The sequence below is a fragment of the Hemitrygon akajei genome, chromosome 3 (assembly GCF_048418815.1).
Source record: "Hemitrygon akajei chromosome 3, sHemAka1.3, whole genome shotgun sequence".
Lineage (NCBI taxonomy): Eukaryota > Metazoa > Chordata > Chondrichthyes > Myliobatiformes > Dasyatidae > Hemitrygon > Hemitrygon akajei.
In genome coordinates, this window is record NC_133126.1 from 194548442 (window position 1) to 194567216 (window position 18775).

Sequence of the window (18775 nt, forward strand, 5' to 3'; positions counted from 1 at the left end):
TTGCTTAGAGTGAGACCTTCATCTTTGATAAAATTCTTTTCCCCTAGTTTTATTTCAATGGCTTTCTTTACCAGGCAGTCCCAAAAGCCATTGGCGTGGCATAGTAGTTTTGTGCAGTCTAAGTTAATCCTATGGCCATTACGAATGCAATGTTCTTCTATTGCTGATATTTTCGGGTTACCCAAATGGACACACCTCCTGTGCTCCATGATTTTAACAAACACTAGGGTCTCGCTCTAAATAAGAACTGAAATGTGATTTCAAACAAGGTGGGACAGCGGAAACCTGATTGTTGTGATCAGTGATCCCCCCCCATGTACCCCCAGATCCCTCTGCTCCTCCACACTACCAAGTATCCAGCCATTTACTTTGTACTCTGTCTTAGAGTTTGTCCTTCCAAAGTGTACCACCTCACACTTCTCTGGGTTGAACTCCATCTGCCACTTCTCAGCCCACTTCTGCATCCTATCAATGTCTTTCTGCAATCTTCGACAATCCTCAGCAATATCCACAACACCACCAACCTTTGTGTCATCTGCAAACTTGCCAACCCACCCTTCTACCCTACATCCAGGTCGTTAATAAAAACCACAAAAAGTAGAGGTCCCAGAACCAATCCTTGTGGGACACCACTAGTCACAACCCTCCAATCCCATGTACTCCCTCCACCACGACCCTCTGCTTTCTGCAGGCAAGCCAATTCTGAATCCACCTGGCCAAATTTCCCTGGATCCCATGCCTTCTGACTTTCTGAATAAGCCTACCATGTGGTACCTTGTCAAATGCCTTACTAAAATCCATGTAGATCACATCAACTGCACTACCCTTATCTATATGCCTGGTCACCTCCTCAAAGAACTGTATCAGGCTTGTTAGATTCAATCTGCCCTTCACAAAGCCATGCTGACTGTCCCTGATCAGACCATGATTCTCTAAATGCCCATAAATTCTATCTCTAAGAATCTTTTCTAACAGCTTTCCCACCACAGACATAAGGCTCACTGGTCTATAATTACCCAGACTATCCCTACTACTTTTTTTGAACAAGGGGACAATATTTGCCTCCCTCCTATCCTCTGGTACCATTCCCATAGACAATGAGGACATAAAGATCCTAGCCAGAGGCTCAGCAATCTCTTCCCTCGCCTCGTGGAGCAGCCTGGGGAATATTCCGTTGGGCCCCAGGGACTTAACCATCCTAATGTATCTTTAACAACTCCAACACCTCTTCTCCCTTAATATCAACCTGCTCCAGAACATCAACCTCACTCATATTGTCCACACCGTCATCAAGTGCCCTCTCATTGGTGAATACCGAAGAGAAGTATTCATTGAGGACCTCGCTCAATTCCACAGCCTCCAGGCACATCTTTCCACCTTTATCTCTAATCGGTCCTATCTTCACTCCTGTCAACTTCAGTTCTTCATATAACTGAAGAATGCCTTGGGGTTTCCTTTACTCTACTCATGTCCCCTTCTTGCTCTTCTCAACCCCTTCTTAAGCTCCTTTCTTACTACCCTATATTCCTCAATAGACTCATCTGATCCTTGCTTCCTAAACCTCACGTATGCTGCCTTCTTCCATCTGATTAGATTCTCCACCTCACTTGTCACCCATGGTTCCTTCACCCTACTATTCTTTATCTTCCTCACCGGGACAAATTTATCCCTAACATCCTGCAAGAGATCCCTAAACATCGACCACATGTCCATAGTACATTTCCCTGCAAAAACATCATTCCAATTCACACCCACAAATTCTAGCCTTATAGCCTCATAATTTACCCTTCCCCAATTAAAAATTTTCCTGTCCCCTCTGATTCTATCCTTTTCCATGATAATGTTAAAGGCCAGGGAGCAGTGATCACTATCCCCCAGATGCTCACCCATTGAGAGATCTGCGACATGACCCAGTTTGTTACCTAATACTAGATCTAGTATGGCATTCCCCCTAGTCGGCCTGTTAACATACTGTGACAGGAATCCGTCCTGGATGCACTTGACAAACTCTGCCCCAACTAAACCATTGGAACTAATCAGGTGCCAATCAATATTAGGGAAGTTAAAGTCACCCATGATAACAATCCTGTTATTTTTGCACCTTTCCAAAATCTGCCTCCCAATCTGCTTCTCGGTATCTCTGCTGCTACCAGGGGGCCTATAGAATACTCCAAATAGAGTAACTGCTCCCTTCCTGTTCCTGACTTCTACCCATACTGACTCAAAAGAGGATCCTGCTACATTACCCACCCTTTCTGTAGCTGTAATAGTATCCCTGACCAGTAATGCCACCCCTCCTCCCCTTTCCCCCCTCTATCCCTTTTAAAGCACCAAAATCCAGGAATATTGAGAATTCATTCCTGCCCTGGTGCCAGCCAAGTCTCTGTAATGGCCACTATATCATAATTCCAAGTATGTATACAAGCTCTCAGTTCATCATCTTTGTTCCTGATGCTTCTTGCATTGAAGTACACGCACTTTAGCCCTTCTACCTTACTACCTTTACACCCTTTATTCTGTTTCTCTTTCCTCAAAGCCTCTTTATATGCTAGATCTGACTTTACTCCATGCAATATACTTGCAGCTCTCGCATGACCTTTATCCTCCTCCACCTCACTATCTGCTCTAACACTCTGGTTTTCCTCCCCCTGCAAATCTAGTCCCTCGGAGCAGCACTAGCAAACCTTCCTGCAAGGACGTTAGTCCTCCTCCAGTTCAGCTGCAATCCGTCCTGTCGGAACAGGTCCCACCTTCCCTGGAACAAGGCCCAATTGTCCAGAAACATGAAGCCCTCCCTCCTGCACCAACTCCTTAGCCATGAATTTAGCTGCATTATCTTCCTATTTCTGGCCTCACTAGCACATGGCATGGGTAGCAATCCTGAGATTGCAACCCTGGAGGTCCTGTCCTTCAACTTTGCACCTAACTCCCTAAGTTCTCTTTGCAGGATCTCCTCCTTCTTCCTATCCATGTCATTGGTCCCTACATGGACCACGACATCTGGCTGCTCACCCTCCCTCTTGAGAATACTGAGAACTCAATCCGAGATATTGCGGACCAATATCTCCACAGGGGTGCTCTGCTCATTCTGTCTATTCCCCTTCCCTCTCCTGACAGTTACCCAGCTACATGTCTCCTGACTCTTAAGGTTGACTCTGTAACTCCTGTAACTCCTGTTTATTTCTGCCTCTGCCACCCGAATGATCTGAAATTCATCCAGCTCCAGCTCCATTTCCCTAACTCAGTTTGTCAGGAGCTGCAGCTGGATGCACCTTTTACAGGTGTAGTCATCAGAGACAATTGTGCTCGCCCTGACTTCCCACATACTGCAAACGGAGCACTCGACTGCCCTAACTGCTGCCTCCATTACCATCTCCAAAGCTAATTAGAGTTATTCATCATATATGCCAGGAAAACACTAGAACGTTTTCCACTTAGTATATGTTTGTGGTCTTCTGCTGCTGTAGTTCATCCAGTTCAAGGTTCAACATGTGCATTCAAAGTCAGTAGCCTAGCAAAAGTAGGATGTATGGTGGAGATCATTCTGACTGGTTGCATCACAGCCTGGTATGGAGGTTCCAATGTACAGGATTGTAAGACGTTGAACCTTGAAGTGGATGGGTTACAGCAGCAGGAGACCATAAACATGCACTCTGTTGCAACTTTATTAGGTGCAGGAGGTACCTAATAAACTGGCCACTAAGTGTATACCTACTTTGATAATAAATTTTATTTTAACTTTGTTTTAATTTTATACACGCTTTAGAAGTGATTAAACCAATAATCAAGGAGTAAGCATTGTGATTCAACTAACAAATGTTAAAATATTATTCACACACTTGTGTGTTTGACAACACAGGATCCCAGTGCAAAGAATATATTCCTTCTTTGTTTTTCAGATATTTGATGAGAAATCATTGTGCTCCATTTATAGAACGAAGGACAATGAAGTCTTGGTCTGTAATTAAATGCTGTTCGGCTCCACTGTTTCAAAATGTTACTGGATTGAGTTCTGAAAGCATTCTTCCTACCAAAGCATTGGCGTGTTTACTTGAGCTTGCCAATTGGCTCTGACTTAATAACATTACTGCTGGACTTGGACTCAATTTACATTATCTAATTGGGAAAAGTGAACAAGCAAGAAGAGTTGAGAACAAGTGTGCAGCCATCTCCAATTATACACTTGTCCTTTTGTGAAGCAGCAACTGGAATATTGTGCGGGTTCAGTCACTCTCCTTATGGAAGGAGATACACTCATTGACCACTTTATTGGGTACACCATTACACCTACTCATAAATGGCTCTAATCAGCCGACCATGTGGTAGCAACACCATGCATGGAAGCATGCTGACATGGTCAAGAGGTTCAGTTGTTGTTCAGACCAAACATCAGAATGGGGAAGAAATATGATCTAAGTAACTTTGACCATGGAATGACTATTGGTGCCAGATGGGGTGGTTTGAGTATCTCAGAAACTATACTTATTTCCTGGGATTTTTGTGCACAACAGTGTCTGGAATTTACAGAGAATGGTGTGAAAAACAAAAAAAAATCTAGTGGCGGCAATTCTGTGGGTGAAAACGCCTTGTTAATGAGAGGTCAGAAGAGAATGGTAGACTGGTTCAAGCTGACAGGAAGGCAACAGCGGACCCTGGCACCAGGGAGGCAACAGACCATCCCTTGATGCCAGTCTAACTAAAGCCATCTGACTGAACATGGTTTAGACCATAAGACATAGGAGCAGAACAATGCCATTCATCCTATTGAGTGTGCTTTGCTATTCCATCATGGCTGATTTATTATCTTTCTTAACCCCATTCTCTTACCTTCTCGGTATGGAGGTGTAGTGAAGCCTTGGGACCCACATCACCAGGTTCAAGTAGAGTTATTACCCCTCAACCATCAGGCTCCCGAACCAGAGGGGATAACTTCACTCCCCACCACTGAACTGTTACCATTACGTAATGACTCACTTTCAAGAACTCTTACATAAGAAATAAGAGCAGGAGTAGGCCATCCAGCCTAACGAGCCTGGCCCACCACTCAATAAGATCATGGCTGATTTGTCAGTAAACTCATCTCCATTTACCTACCTTTTCCCCATAACCCTTAATTCCCTTACTATGTAAAAACCTATGTAACTGTTTCTTAAATATATTTAGTGAAGAAGCCTCAACTGCTTCCCTGGGCAGAGAATTTCACAGATTCATGTTCTCAAAATTCATTGATTATTTATTTATTATTGCTTTGTTTTCTTTCATCTTTTTGTATTTGCGGTTCACTGTCTTTTGCACATTCGTCGTCTTCTGTGTTGTTTTGTGCAGCCCTTCATTGACTCTGTTGTGTTTCTTTGTACTTACCCTGAAAGCACGTGAGGAAATGAAACTCAGGGTTGTACTGTAAATGGTGACATATATGTACTTTGATATAAATTCATTTTAAAGTTTTGAACTTGGACATGCACCTACTTTCAAGTTCAGTAGAATGAGAGGTGTTTGCACTGAAATATACAATATTCCTACAGAGTATGTCATGGTGGGTTTGGAGTTAATGCTTTCTCTGGCTCTGATATGTACAATAAGGGGTCACAGTCTCAAAATGAGAGAGTGGAATGAATGAAGAAGAAATTTCTTCACCCAGTCGACTGCAAATCTCTGGAGTTGTCTACCTGGGGGGGGGGGGGTGTTGGAAACTCTGTTGTCAAATACAATAATGAACAATAAGTGACTCCAGGGATCTAAGGCTTTGTACTGAAAAATGGCATTGGGACAAAGGAATTGTACTGAATTGGAGCAAACATGAGCAGCCTATATCTTCCTCTGTTTTTATCTTTTAATGAGCCACTAATATGGGGTGGCGGGGTGGAGATGCATCTCTACAAAAGGAGGTGTAAAATGTTTCCTTCCTTCAGCTAGCCTGCAGATCACTCTTAGGCAAGAGTGGCAACTCTTTAGCCTCCTGATCAGGGTCATGTGAAGCCATGGGAGCAGGTGGTGGATGGCCGTATGAGCCGCTGATGCCTATCACGTCCTGGTTATGTGACCACTGACGCCAGGCAGTCAACCTCTGAAGAGTATTGATAACAGCTGTGGTCACTTGTCTTGTAAAGACACTGTCCAGAAGAAGGCAATGGCAAACCACTTCTGTATAAAATTTTGTCAAGAACAATCATGGTCATTAAAGGCAGATGGAAGACCATGATCACCCATGTCAGAGAACACAGCACAAAATATGATGATGAATACATTTCAATTTATCTTTTGCAAGTATTGTCTAAAAATGGAGGTTTAGAGGAAATTTTGGAGCTTAAGAATAAAGACAGCTAAGGACATGGGAATCAGTGGTGTAACATAAAGTAGGAAGCTGGAAATTGTCGAGGACCAGAGAGTCTGCAGAGATTCAGAGTCCTATGATTGTGGAGAATGTGAGGGCGGATATCATGGAGAGATTTGAATGCGATAGCAAATGAGATATTTGTGGGCTGTTCTCAAACCAAAGGGGATTTTTGTTTTAGACTGGGTGGGTGAGCGAGCATCTCTGCTCTTGAATTGTAGTTTAACTTTTTTATGCTTCCTTTGTATTTTTATGTAATTACTTACGTATATACAATTGTTCAGTGTGCTTCCTTGTGGGTTACGGATACTTTGCATCTTTTCAGAAGCTTCTTGGTATCTTTTTTAAATGTGCAGTGGAGAGTACATAGACTGGCTGAATCACAGCCTGGTATGGAAGCACCAATGTCTTTGAATGGAAAATCCTACAAAAATTACAAGGACCCACACATCAGGCTGATCAAGAAGGTTCAGTTGCTTGGCATTCAGGGTGAAGTAATACATTTGATTAGACATTGGCTTTGCGGGAGAAGCCACAGAGTGGTAGTATAGGGCTGCCTCTCTGACTGGAGGACTGTGACTAGTGGTGTGCCGCATAGGTCAGTGCTAAGTCCATTGTGGTTTGCACATCAATGATCTGGATGATAATGTGATTAACTGGATCAGCAAATTTGTAGATGACATCATGATTGGGGGTGTAGTGGACAGTGAGGGAAGCCATCATGGCTTGCAGATGAAATTTAATGCAGACAAGTGCGATGTTTTACATTTCAGTAGGATCAATCAGGGTAGATTTTACACAATGAATTGTAGGGCACTGAGGACTGTTGTAGAACAAAGGGATCTGAAATACAGGAATATAATTCATTGGAAGTGGCATCACAAGTAGATAGGGTCATAAAGAAAACTTTTGGCACATTGGCCCTCATAAATCGATGTATTGAGTACAGAAGGTGGGATGTTATGTTGAAGTTGTATGAGACATTGGTGAGGCCTAATTTTGGAGTATTGTGTGCAGTTTTGGTCAACTAACTACAAAAAAGATGTATACAAGGTTGAAAGAGTGTACAGAAAATTTGCAAGAATGTTGCTGGGTCTGGAGGACCTGAGTTATAAGGAAAGATTGAATAGGTTAGGAATGTATTCTTCAGAACATAGAAGATTGAGAAGAGGTTTAATAGTGGTGTACAAATTATGAGTGGTACAGACAGGGTAAATGCAAGCGGGCATTTTCCACTGAGGTTGGGTGGAATTACCACCAGAGATCATGACTTAAGGGTGAAAGGTGAGATGTTTAAGGGGAACATGAGGGAAAACTTCTTCACTCAGAGCGAAGTAAGGGTGTGGAATGAGCTGCCAGCACAAGTGGTCCATGTGAGTTTGATTTCAATATTTAAGAGTAGCTTGGATTGGTACATGGATAGTAGGAATATGGAGCACTATAGTTCCGGTGCAGGTCGATGGGAGTAGGCTGTTTAAATGGTTTTGACATGGAGTAGATAGGCCAAAGGGCCTATTTCTGTGCTGTACTTCTCTATGACTCTAAGTAGTGGATATGGCCCAGTCCATCAATGTTTAGGAGGGTAAAGCTCTCCTAAACATCAAGCATATTGACATATATTTACAGAGTTTATTGTCTCCTGCACACTGGTTCAACCAACGACTTGGGCAGTCTTTCATTGATTCTGTTACTGTTATTCTTCTGTTGATTTATTGAGTACGTCCACAAGAAAATGAATCTCACGGTTGTATATTGTGACATATATACACTTTGATCATAAAATTTACTTTGAACTTTTAAAATTTTGGTTGATTCAAAGAGCAGAACTTGAATGGAATTTATTGCAGCTAAGAAATTAGACCATGTTGCATCAGTCCCTTTTCCACCTTCACCTTCTCTTGCTACTAGGCTCTGCTTTTGCTAGTCTCCTTTCCTAATCCCTTTGTTCTTTAGTATTTAATAAATTATCATATGCAATAATTTTATGCCGCATTCTTAATTTCTGAAGAACCTCAAAAGCATTAGTATCCCACAGTTCTGTATGACAAATACCATGTTGCTTAAGTGTCAATCACAAGTTCCCAGAGTGGGGAAATTGCCAAGGTCGTGTATCCTTTCAGTGGTACAGCAAGTAGAACTGCATCCTCAGCACCGATGCCTATCTGATCCTGGGAGCTATCAATGTGGAGTCTGCACATTCTGCCTGTGGCTATGTGGGTTTCTGTTGGGGACTTTTCATTCAATACTCCTATCTTTGATTCAAATTTAATTGAAACATGAGGCAGAGAATCAGATTAAATGTGAAGTGAACAGACATATCTAAGGGGGGAAAATGTACATTGGCCTTACTGTTGCTAAGCTGCGGAAGTGTGGTCTGTCTCCTGCACTGAAGTTTTGAATTCTCTCAAAAGATGCTATATTTATTATACCACACGATTATTAAATCTTTGTGGATCATTCGCAGCGTTAAATAAATTGAGCACTATTACGTCCAATAAGTATGTTGTCAAGTTTACTGTCACACGCACAAGCTCACATATGATTAGGTGCAATGAGAAACTTACTTGCAGCAGCTTCTCAGCATTAGTATATGCATCAAATATAGTACATCACACCAGGAATATTATTGGTGGACAGTTAATTTTACTGTAAATATGTTTTACAGGCTGCAGCCCAGTTCTTCCGGTTTAAGATAGCACTACTGAAGATGGGCGATAGCTTACTGGCAGTGCATAAAGCAAGAAATACAACTTAAGTACTTTATTAATAACACTTTATCTGATATGGTAAACTATCAAACAAACAGAGAAGAGGCAAGTGAAGGCAAGGCTGACTTGAAGGTTGAGATGTGGGGACAATGCAAAGTCAGAGTGAGATTGAGGTATGTTCGAGATGGAATGAAGGCGAGTTTCAAAGCCTGTCCACCTAAACCAAGAGCGGGGTTTGATCGATCTAAGCACCGGGCCAATTTGAAAAGGTAGGATATGGGCCGGAATGTGGCGGTGGGGTCCAGGCCCAGAGTGTATCAACACAATAGACAGTAGGTGCAGGAGTAGGCCATTTGGCCCTTCTAGCCAGCACTGCCATTCACTGTGATCATGGCTGATCATACACAATCAGTACCCTGTTCCTGCCCTCTCCCCATATCCCTTGACCCCACTATCTATAACAGCTCTATCTAACTCTCTCTTAAAAGCATCCAGAGTCTTGGCTTCCACTGCCTTCTGGGGCAGAGCATTCCACATATCCACCACTCTGGGTGAAAAAGTTTTTCCGCATCTCTGTTCTAAATGGCCTACCCCTTATTCTTAAACTGTGGCCTCTAGTTCTGGACTCACCCATCAGCGGGAACATGCTTCCTGCCTCCAGTGTGTCCAACCCCTTAATAATCTTATATGTTTCAATCAGATCCCCTCTCATCCTTCTTAATTCCAGTGTATACAAGCCCAGTCGCTCCAATCTTTCAATATATGACAGTCCCGCCATTCTGGGAATTAACCTTGTGAACCTACGCTGCACTCCCTCAATAGCAAGAATGTCCTTCCTCAAATTTGGAGACCAAAACCGCACACAATACTCCAGGTGGGGTCTCACCAGGGCCCTGTACAGCTGCAGAAGGACCTCTTTACTCCTATACTCAATTCCTCTTGTTATAAAGGCCAGCATGCCATTAGCTTTCTTCACTGCCTGCTGTACCTGCGTGCTTGCTTTCATTGACTGATGTACAAGAACACCTAGATCTCATTGTACTTCCCCTTTTCCTAACTTGACTCCATTTAGATAGTAATTTGCCTTCCTGTTCTTGCCACCAAAGTGGATAACCTCACATTTATCCACATTAAACTGCACCTGTCATACATTTGCCCACTTACCTAGCCTGTTCAAGTCACCCTGCATTCTCATAACATCCTCCTGACATTTCATACTGCCACCCAGCTTTGTGTCATCGGCAAGTTTGCTAATGTTCCTTTTAATCCCTTCATCTAAATCATTAATGTATATTGTAAACAGCTGCGGTCCCAGCACCAAACCTTGCGGTACCCCACTGGTCACAGCCTGCCATTCCGAAAAGGGCCCATTAATCACTACTCTTTGTTTCCTATCAGCCAGCCAATTTTCAATCCATGTCAGTACTTTGCCCCCAATACCATGTGCCCTAATTTTGCCCACTAATCTCCTATGTGGGACTTTATCAAAAGCTTTCTGAAAGCCCAGGTACACTACATCCATTGGCTCTCCCTTGTCCATTTTCATAGTTACATCCTCAAAAAACTCCAGAAGATTAGTCAAGCATGATTTTTCACTTCGTAAATCCATGCTGACTTAGACTGATCCTTCTACTGCTATCCAAATGTGTCGTAATTTCCTCTTTTATAATTGACTCCAGCATCTTTCCCACTACTGACGTCAGGTTAACTGGTCTATAATTCCCTGTTTTCATGCTCCCTCCTTTCTTGAAAAGTAGGACAACATTAGCCACACTCCAATCCGCAGGAACTGATCCTGAATCTATAGCACATTGGAAAATGATTACCAATGCATCCATGATTTCTAGAGCCACCTCCTTAAGTACCCTGGGATGCAGACCATCAGGTCCCGGGGACTTATCAGCCTTAAGACTCAACAGTCTATCCAACACCGTTTCTTGCCTAATATAAATTTCCTTCAGTTCATCCAATACCCTAGTTCCTTTGGCCACTATTACATCTGGAAGATTGTTTGTGTCTTCCCTCATGAAGACAGATCCAAAGTACCTGTTCAACTCATCTGCCATTTCCTTGTTCCCCATAATAAATTCACCCATTTCTGTCCTCAATGGCCCAATTTTGGTCTTAACTATTTTTTTGCTTTTCACATACCTAAAGAAGCTTTTACTAACCTCCTTTATATTCTTGGTTAGTTTACCTTCGTACCTCATTTTTTCTCCACATATTGCCTTTTTTGTTATCTTCTGTTGCTCTTTAAAAGCTTCCCAGTCCTCCGGCTTCCCGCTCATCTTTGCTATGTTATACTTCTCTTTTATTTTCATACTTCCCTTTACTTCCCTCGTCAGCCACGGCCGCCCCTTACTCCCCTTAGGATCTTTCTTCCTCTTTGGAATGAACTGATCCTGCACCTTCTGCATTATTCCCAGAAATACCTGCCATTGTTGTTCCACTGTCTTCCCTTCTAGGGTATTGTTCCATTGAACTTTGGCCAACTCCTCCCTCATAGCTCCATAGTTCCCTTTGTTCAACTGTAATACTGACACATCTGATTTGCCCTTCTCCTTCTCAAATTGTAGGTTAAAACATATCATATTATGGTCACTACCTCCTAATGGCTCCTTTACCTCGAGGTCCCTGATCAAATCTGGTTCATTGTACAACACTAAATCTAGAATTGCCTTCTCCCTGGTAGGCTCCAGCACAAACTGTTCTAAGAATCCATCTCGGAGGCACTCCACAAACTCCCTTTCTTGGGGTCCAATACCATTCTGATTCTCCCAGTCTACCTGCATGTTGAAATCCCCCATGACAACTGTATCATTACCTTTGTGACATGCCAATTTTAACTCTTCATTCAACTTACACCCTATATTCAGAGTACTGTTTGGGGGCCTGTAGGTAACTCCCATTAGGGTCTTTCTACCCTTAGAATTTCTCAGTTCTATCCATACTGACTCTACATCCCCTGATTCTATGTCCCCCCTCACAAGGGACTGAATATCATTCCTCACCAACAGAACCACCCCACCCCCTCAGCCCGTCAGTCTGTCCTTTCGATAAGACGTATATCCTTGAATATTCATTTCCCAGGCCCTGTCCGCTTGAAGCCATGTCTCTGTTATTCCCAATTGTACTTGCCAATTTCCAACTGAGCCTCAAGCTCATCTACTTTATTCCTTATACTTCGTGCATTCATATATAATACTTTTAATTCGTTACTCCCCTCACCTTTCACATCAATTCCTATTTCACTTGGCCATACTGTATGATCTCTTATTGAGCCTTCTGCTCCATTGATTCTGTTGTCCTTTTTTAACTTCTCTTATTTTCACTTTCCCTTTAACTCCATCCTTATATTTCCAGTTCATTTCCTCCCCCCCCCCCCACTACTTAGTTTAAACACATCTGTGTTGCAGTGGCAAACCTGCCTGCCAGAATGCTGGTCCCCCACTTATTAAGGTGCACCCCGTCCCTTTTGTACAATTTATCCTTACCCCAAAACATACCCCAGTGGTCCAAGAATGTAAATTCTTGCTTCCTGCACCAGTTCCTCAGCCACGCATTCAGATCCATTATCTCCCTGTTCCTACCCTCTCCAGCATGAGGAACTGGAAGCAAACCGGAGATAACCACCCTGGAAGTCCTGCTTTTCAGCCTTCTTCCGAGTTCTCTGAAGTCCCGCTGCAGAATGTCCTTCCTCTGCTTCCCAATGTCATTACAGTAGGGCCCGGGTCCTAGTGAGGGGTACAACTCAGTGTTTGCACAATTTAAACCAGGCCCGATGGACTGAAAAGACAAGGTGTTGTGACTGGAGGCGAGGGTTGGGCGGGTTCTGCTCACTGCTCCACAACATTTATTCCACTCTCTGTGGCTGCTATGGGCTCCATGTCTGCAAGCTTCACGACGATTTTCCCCGTTGTGTGATGAACTGAAGCTGAGGCTATGGGCCTGCTCCAGCTGCTCCAGGCTTCGGCTTAATGGACTCAGATGACTTCCGGTCAAGACGCCAGAAGCGAACAACCATTCCTCGGGTGACATCTTTCAGATAGCAAATCTTTCCAATTATTTCACTCCTTCCATGCCTTTTGCTTATTCTTTTTGTCTTGTTTGTGTTATGGAAACTGTTGGAGGCTATATTTGAATCTCGGTCAAAGGATCCAGAGCTGCGCTGTGTCCAGGGAGCTATCTCATGGAGATCAGAGATGGGGGGGGGGGGGGGGGGGAAGGTCTAAGAACACAAGCTGACTTGTGGAAAAGACCAGAGATGAGGTGTGGGGGGGGGGGTCATGAATGACTCCATCTTGAAGTGGCAAGGAAGATTGAGGCATTGAGGTGAATGTGAAGGGTGTCAGCGATGGCTCAGTGCGAGACAGTCAGCAGCCAGATTGGCACGTTCAGCCCCAGATCGGTGCTCAGACCCAGGCTGATGCATTTGGCCCTAGATCGGCAGTATTTGGAGCTAGGTGGCAGTCACTCTTTAAGGAAGGACAGAGTTCATGCAGCTGCTCTCCACAAATGCAGTGAAAAGAATATTCTCATATTTTGAGATTAATAACAATGATAATAAGAATTTTATTGATCCTGAGTGGGAAATAATTATCAAACACGAGGAAATCTGCAGATGCTGGAAATTCAAACAACACACACAAAATGCTGTGTTCCACCAGCATTTTGTGTGTATTATTTGGGAAATAATTATGATGTGATTACTGGATTGTACTTTATATTGGTTCCTTCAGTTTTTCATTGTTTTCTTGTGGACGGTTGCAGGTGGGTGATTTGTTAATATTTTGTGTGTAGGTGGGGGGTGGAGGTTGGTGGGACTGTCGCTGGTCCTCTGTGCGTGAGGGGGTCAGGGATGATTATGTGTAGGTCATTGATTGGTTATTGTGGCTGTTTTTTGCTGCAAGTGAGCAAGGGATTGTGAAGTTTGCGAGTTTTGTTTCTTTTTCGTGTCAATTGGGAAGGGTGTTGATGTCTTTTCTTTCATCATGTTCTCTGTGAATTTAATGGCTATCTGGAGCAGACAAATATCGAAGTTGTACATGCATACTTTGACAATCAAATGAACCTTTGAACTTTCAAACACGAGGAGATCTGCAGATGCTGGAAATTCAAACAACACACACAAAATGCTGGTGGAACACAGCAAGCCAGGCAGCATATATAGGGAGAAGTGCTGTCGACGTTTCGGGCCGAGACCCTTCGTCAGGACTAACTGAAAAGAAAGATACTAATAATGTTCATGCCATCAGGTTGGAGGCTACCCAGCTGGTATATAAGGTGTTGTTCCTCCAACCTAAGTGTGGCTTCATCTTGACAGTAGAGGAGGCCATGGATAGACATATCAGAATGGGAATAGGACGTGGAATTAAAACATTTTAATGTTCCAACCTGATGGCATGAACATTGACTTCTCTAACTTCCATTAATGCCCCTCCTCCTCTTCTTACCCCATCCCTGATATATTTACCGTAGATTCCGGATTTTAAGCCGCTACTTTTTTCCCACATTTTGAACAGCTTTGAACTTTGCGGCCAATAATCCGAAGCGGCTAATGCATGATTTTTTTCATGCCGCCTCGTAAACATTTTGCCTCGCAACAGTAGACCAATAAAATTGATGAGTAGTTCACAGAGGTCCAATGAAATTGTACGATAAATCAAGCGCACTTTCACAATTAAATTATTGTAAATCAGTCATTTGTACTCACCCTCATCAACATGGAAAACACTCGAAGCATTGTGCTGCCTACTTAGTTTAAACTATATTTGTTTTCTGTACTACATCGCGGGATGCTATGACGTCACACCCGGTTTCGCGGTGTCTTGTGGGAAAATGCCGGTTTGCGATGAAACGGGACGGAGGGAGGGAGCGCATTACGCGAGCGGCTTTGGATCTGAGCGAACTCTGCTTTTAAGTTAAAGGTATCAATAACTTTTCCTGGTAGGCTGCAATATATATATTTTTTTACCAGTCGTTAGGAGATATTGGAATGTTGTTCAGTAAAGAAGTATACGCAACGTATATTTAAAAGTAGCCGCGTACGGGCACGGTTCGAAAAAAAGCATTTGCAATATGTATTTGTTTTTGTTACCATATGGATTTAATTAAAAGTTAAAAATCTTTCTGTGTAAATATCTCATATTACAACGTGGGACACCTGCGGCCGAAAATCCGGTGCGGCCTAAAATCCGATGCGGCCTTTACAATTAAAAAAATGATTTTATTTCTAAAATTAGAGCCAGCGGCTTTTAATCAGGTGCGCTCTGTAGTCCGGAATCTACGGTAGTTGTTTGTTTTTTTTCTCTCTCTCTCTGCCCATTACTCTGCCTGTTCTCCATCTCCCTCTGGTGCTCCCCTCCCCCTTTCTTTCTCCCTAGGCCTCCCATCCCATAATCCTTTTCCTTCTCCAGCTCTGTATCACTTTTGCCAAACACCTTTCCAGCTCTTAGCTTCATCCCACCCCCTCCGGTCTTCTCCTATCATTTCGCATTTTCCCCTCCCCTTCCTACTTTTAAATCTCTTACTATCTTTCCTTTCAGTTAGTCCTGACGAAGGGTCTCGGCCCGAAACGTCGACAGTGTTTCTCCCTATAGATGCTGCCTGGCCAGCTGTGTTCCACCAGCATTTTGTGTGTGTTCTTTGAACTTTCATTTTGATTTCTATGCTTGTTTTTATTCTTTGCACTGATCTTTCTTTTCCTCTCTATGCGCATTGGGTGTTGATGTTTTTTTAATGGGTTCTTTCGTGTTTCTTGTTTTGTGGCTGCCTGTAAGCAGATGAATCTCAAGGTGGTATAATTTATACATCACTACCAAACAATTGGCTCAACAAATTCAATGACATCCATGCATGGTAATCCAGGATAAAGTGATACAGTCAATGCATTCAAGGATGTTAATGGACAAACACACTGTTAAAATCACATGCCATGTATTTGCGATCGGAATTCAGAGAGCACGTTTGACCAAGTAAATTGTTTCACATAGAACACAGAACTGTACAGCACAGTACAAGCCCTTCAGCCCACGATGTTTTGCTGATCTTTACAAAGTTCAAAGTAAGTTTATTGTCAAAAGTATCTAAATGTCACCATATACTACTCTTGTGGGCATTCACAATAAATACAAAGAAACACAACAGAATCAACAGAACCTACTCCAAGATCAGTCAAGTCCTTTCTATCCACATAGTCCTCTGCTTTTGTTTCATCCATATGCCTTCGTCTCTTAAGTGCCCCTAATGTATCTGCCTCTACCAGTGTGTTGGCAGTGTGTTCCACTCATCCACCGCTCTCTGTGTAAAAAAACCTACCTGTGATATCTCCCTACTATATTTTCCTCCAATCACTTTAAAATTATGCCCTCTCATATTAGCCATTTCCTGGAAGATAGCAGAAGTACAGGGGAGAGTGATTCACCTTTGGTCTCAACTGCCTACAGTAAATAACAGGCTGCATATTGTATATTGTTCCACTGAGGTCAACGGGAGCAACTGTCGGCCAAGGAGTGGCGTGTATGAAGATGTATTATTCCTACACAATGTACAATCAGTTATTTTGGAATACTTCTATTATCAGCAGTACAACAGAACAAAAGGACAAAAACAAAGAATCCAAGATAGTACTTGCATTTCAAATAAAATGTAACTCTGGTTAACTCTGGACCTCAACAATACTGAAGTGCTTTGAGCAGCGAGTTATGGATCACATTACATCCCACCTTTCTGCTGCATTGAACCCTTTGCAGTTTGCTTATCGCTCAAATTGGTCCTCTGATTATGCTATAGCCTCTGCACTCCTCTCAGTCCCGTCCCACCTGGAAAATGGAGCCTTATATGCCAGGATGCTGGTGGGTAAACTGTCCTCCTTGAGTATCAACACATTTCTCTGTAATTGGATCCTGGACTTCTTGACAGAAAGGCCACAGTCAGTATGCATTGGCAGAAACTCCATCTATAACTCTATCGTGCTGAGCGTGCTCAGCCTGCTGCCGATGATGCGTGACTGTACTGCCGGATCCAGGTCAAACCGAATCATCAGGTTCGCTGATGACACAACAGTGATGAGTCAGGGTACAGAGAGTAGGCAGAGCAGCCAGTAGGATGGTGCAAACACAACAGCTTGAGTCTCAACATGAACAAGACCGCAGAAATGATATTAGATTTTAAGAAGGTGAAGGCTGACCACTCCTCACTGCGCATACATGGCACCTCTGCTGAGAAACTCAGGAGCACCAGGTTTCTGGCAGTGCACATAACAGACAATATCACCTAGTCCCTTTCTGGGCAAAAAAGCACGGCAGTGTTAGCACTTCCTGAAGAGAATGAGGTGAGTGAGGCTCCCTTCCCCATACAAACCAATTTATACAGGAGCACCAACGAGTATGTCCTGACCAGCTCCATCAGCATCAGGTACAGGAACTGCAAGGTATCTGACTGCAAGTCCCTACAAAGGATTGCAAGGACTGCTGAGAGGATCATCATTAAAGATATTTATCAGGAACGTTACATACACAGGGCACTTAACCTTGTCGATAATCCCTCCCATTTGGTCCAACAATCTCTTTGACTCCCTATCATCAGGCAGGAGGTACCGTAGCATTAGGACAAGAACTGTTAGGATGGGAAACAGCTTCTTCCCCCAGGCTGTAAGACTACTGTAAGAACTCCCTGCCACCAACCTGGTTTCATCACCAATGAAGTGCCAGTAGTGTGATACTGTTTACTTTTTAACTTGTAGCATATATGCATTATTTGTTAATTTATTTGTGGCAATATTACTTTATGTGTTATGTGTTACGTACCGTGTTGTGCACCTTGCACCAAAGGAATATGGTCTCATTTGTTGGTATGTGTACAGTTGAATGACAATAAACTTGAAATTTAATTAGAATTTTTCACTGTTCACTTTAATTTGATCTACTGCTGGTGTGAGTCAGTACAAACCTTGGAGGTTGTGTTGCTGAAATGATTTAGCAAATTCTGTGCTCTAGGCTTGGATTATGTTTAGTCTACTTGTCTAGATAAACCACTCAAAGCAGCCATTTGTGAAGCACCAACATAAAAAAAATACATTCAATATTCTTGCAAGAGGAATTTTGGACATTAGTATTCATGATTAAAGTAATTTTCTCAAGGAGCGTTAACAGAAGTACAGAAACTATTGGTATAAGAAGATATATTGCTATATTCTATATGTCAAGGTTTGAAGCATAAACAGTATGAAGAACATAGAACAGTACAGCACAATACAGGCCCTTCTGCCCACAATGTTGTGATGACCCTCTGACCTCCTCTAATATCAATCTACCCCTTCACTCTAATGTATCCCTCCATTCTCTTTCATCCATGCACTTATCAAAGGGTCTCTTAAATGTCCGTAATATAGCTGCCTCTATCATTACCCTTCGCCACATTTTCCACACACCTACCACTCTCTGTGTAAAAGCCTACCTCTGACATACCCCATACTTTACTCCAATCACCTTAAAGTTATGCTGCCTCGTACTAGCCATTTCCGCCCTGGGAAAAAATGTTTCTAGTTGTTCACTTGATCTATGCCTATCATCTTGTACACTTCCTTTTTTTCTTTGTATTTTCTATTCTCTGAGATTCTGTGAGAGATTGTGAAGAGCAACCAGAGACGTTCAATAATGAAAAAAGGGAGCATTACCCTAAGATACAACAATGGTTGAGCCTTTATTTTTGAGTGGATGGGAGACCCTATTTG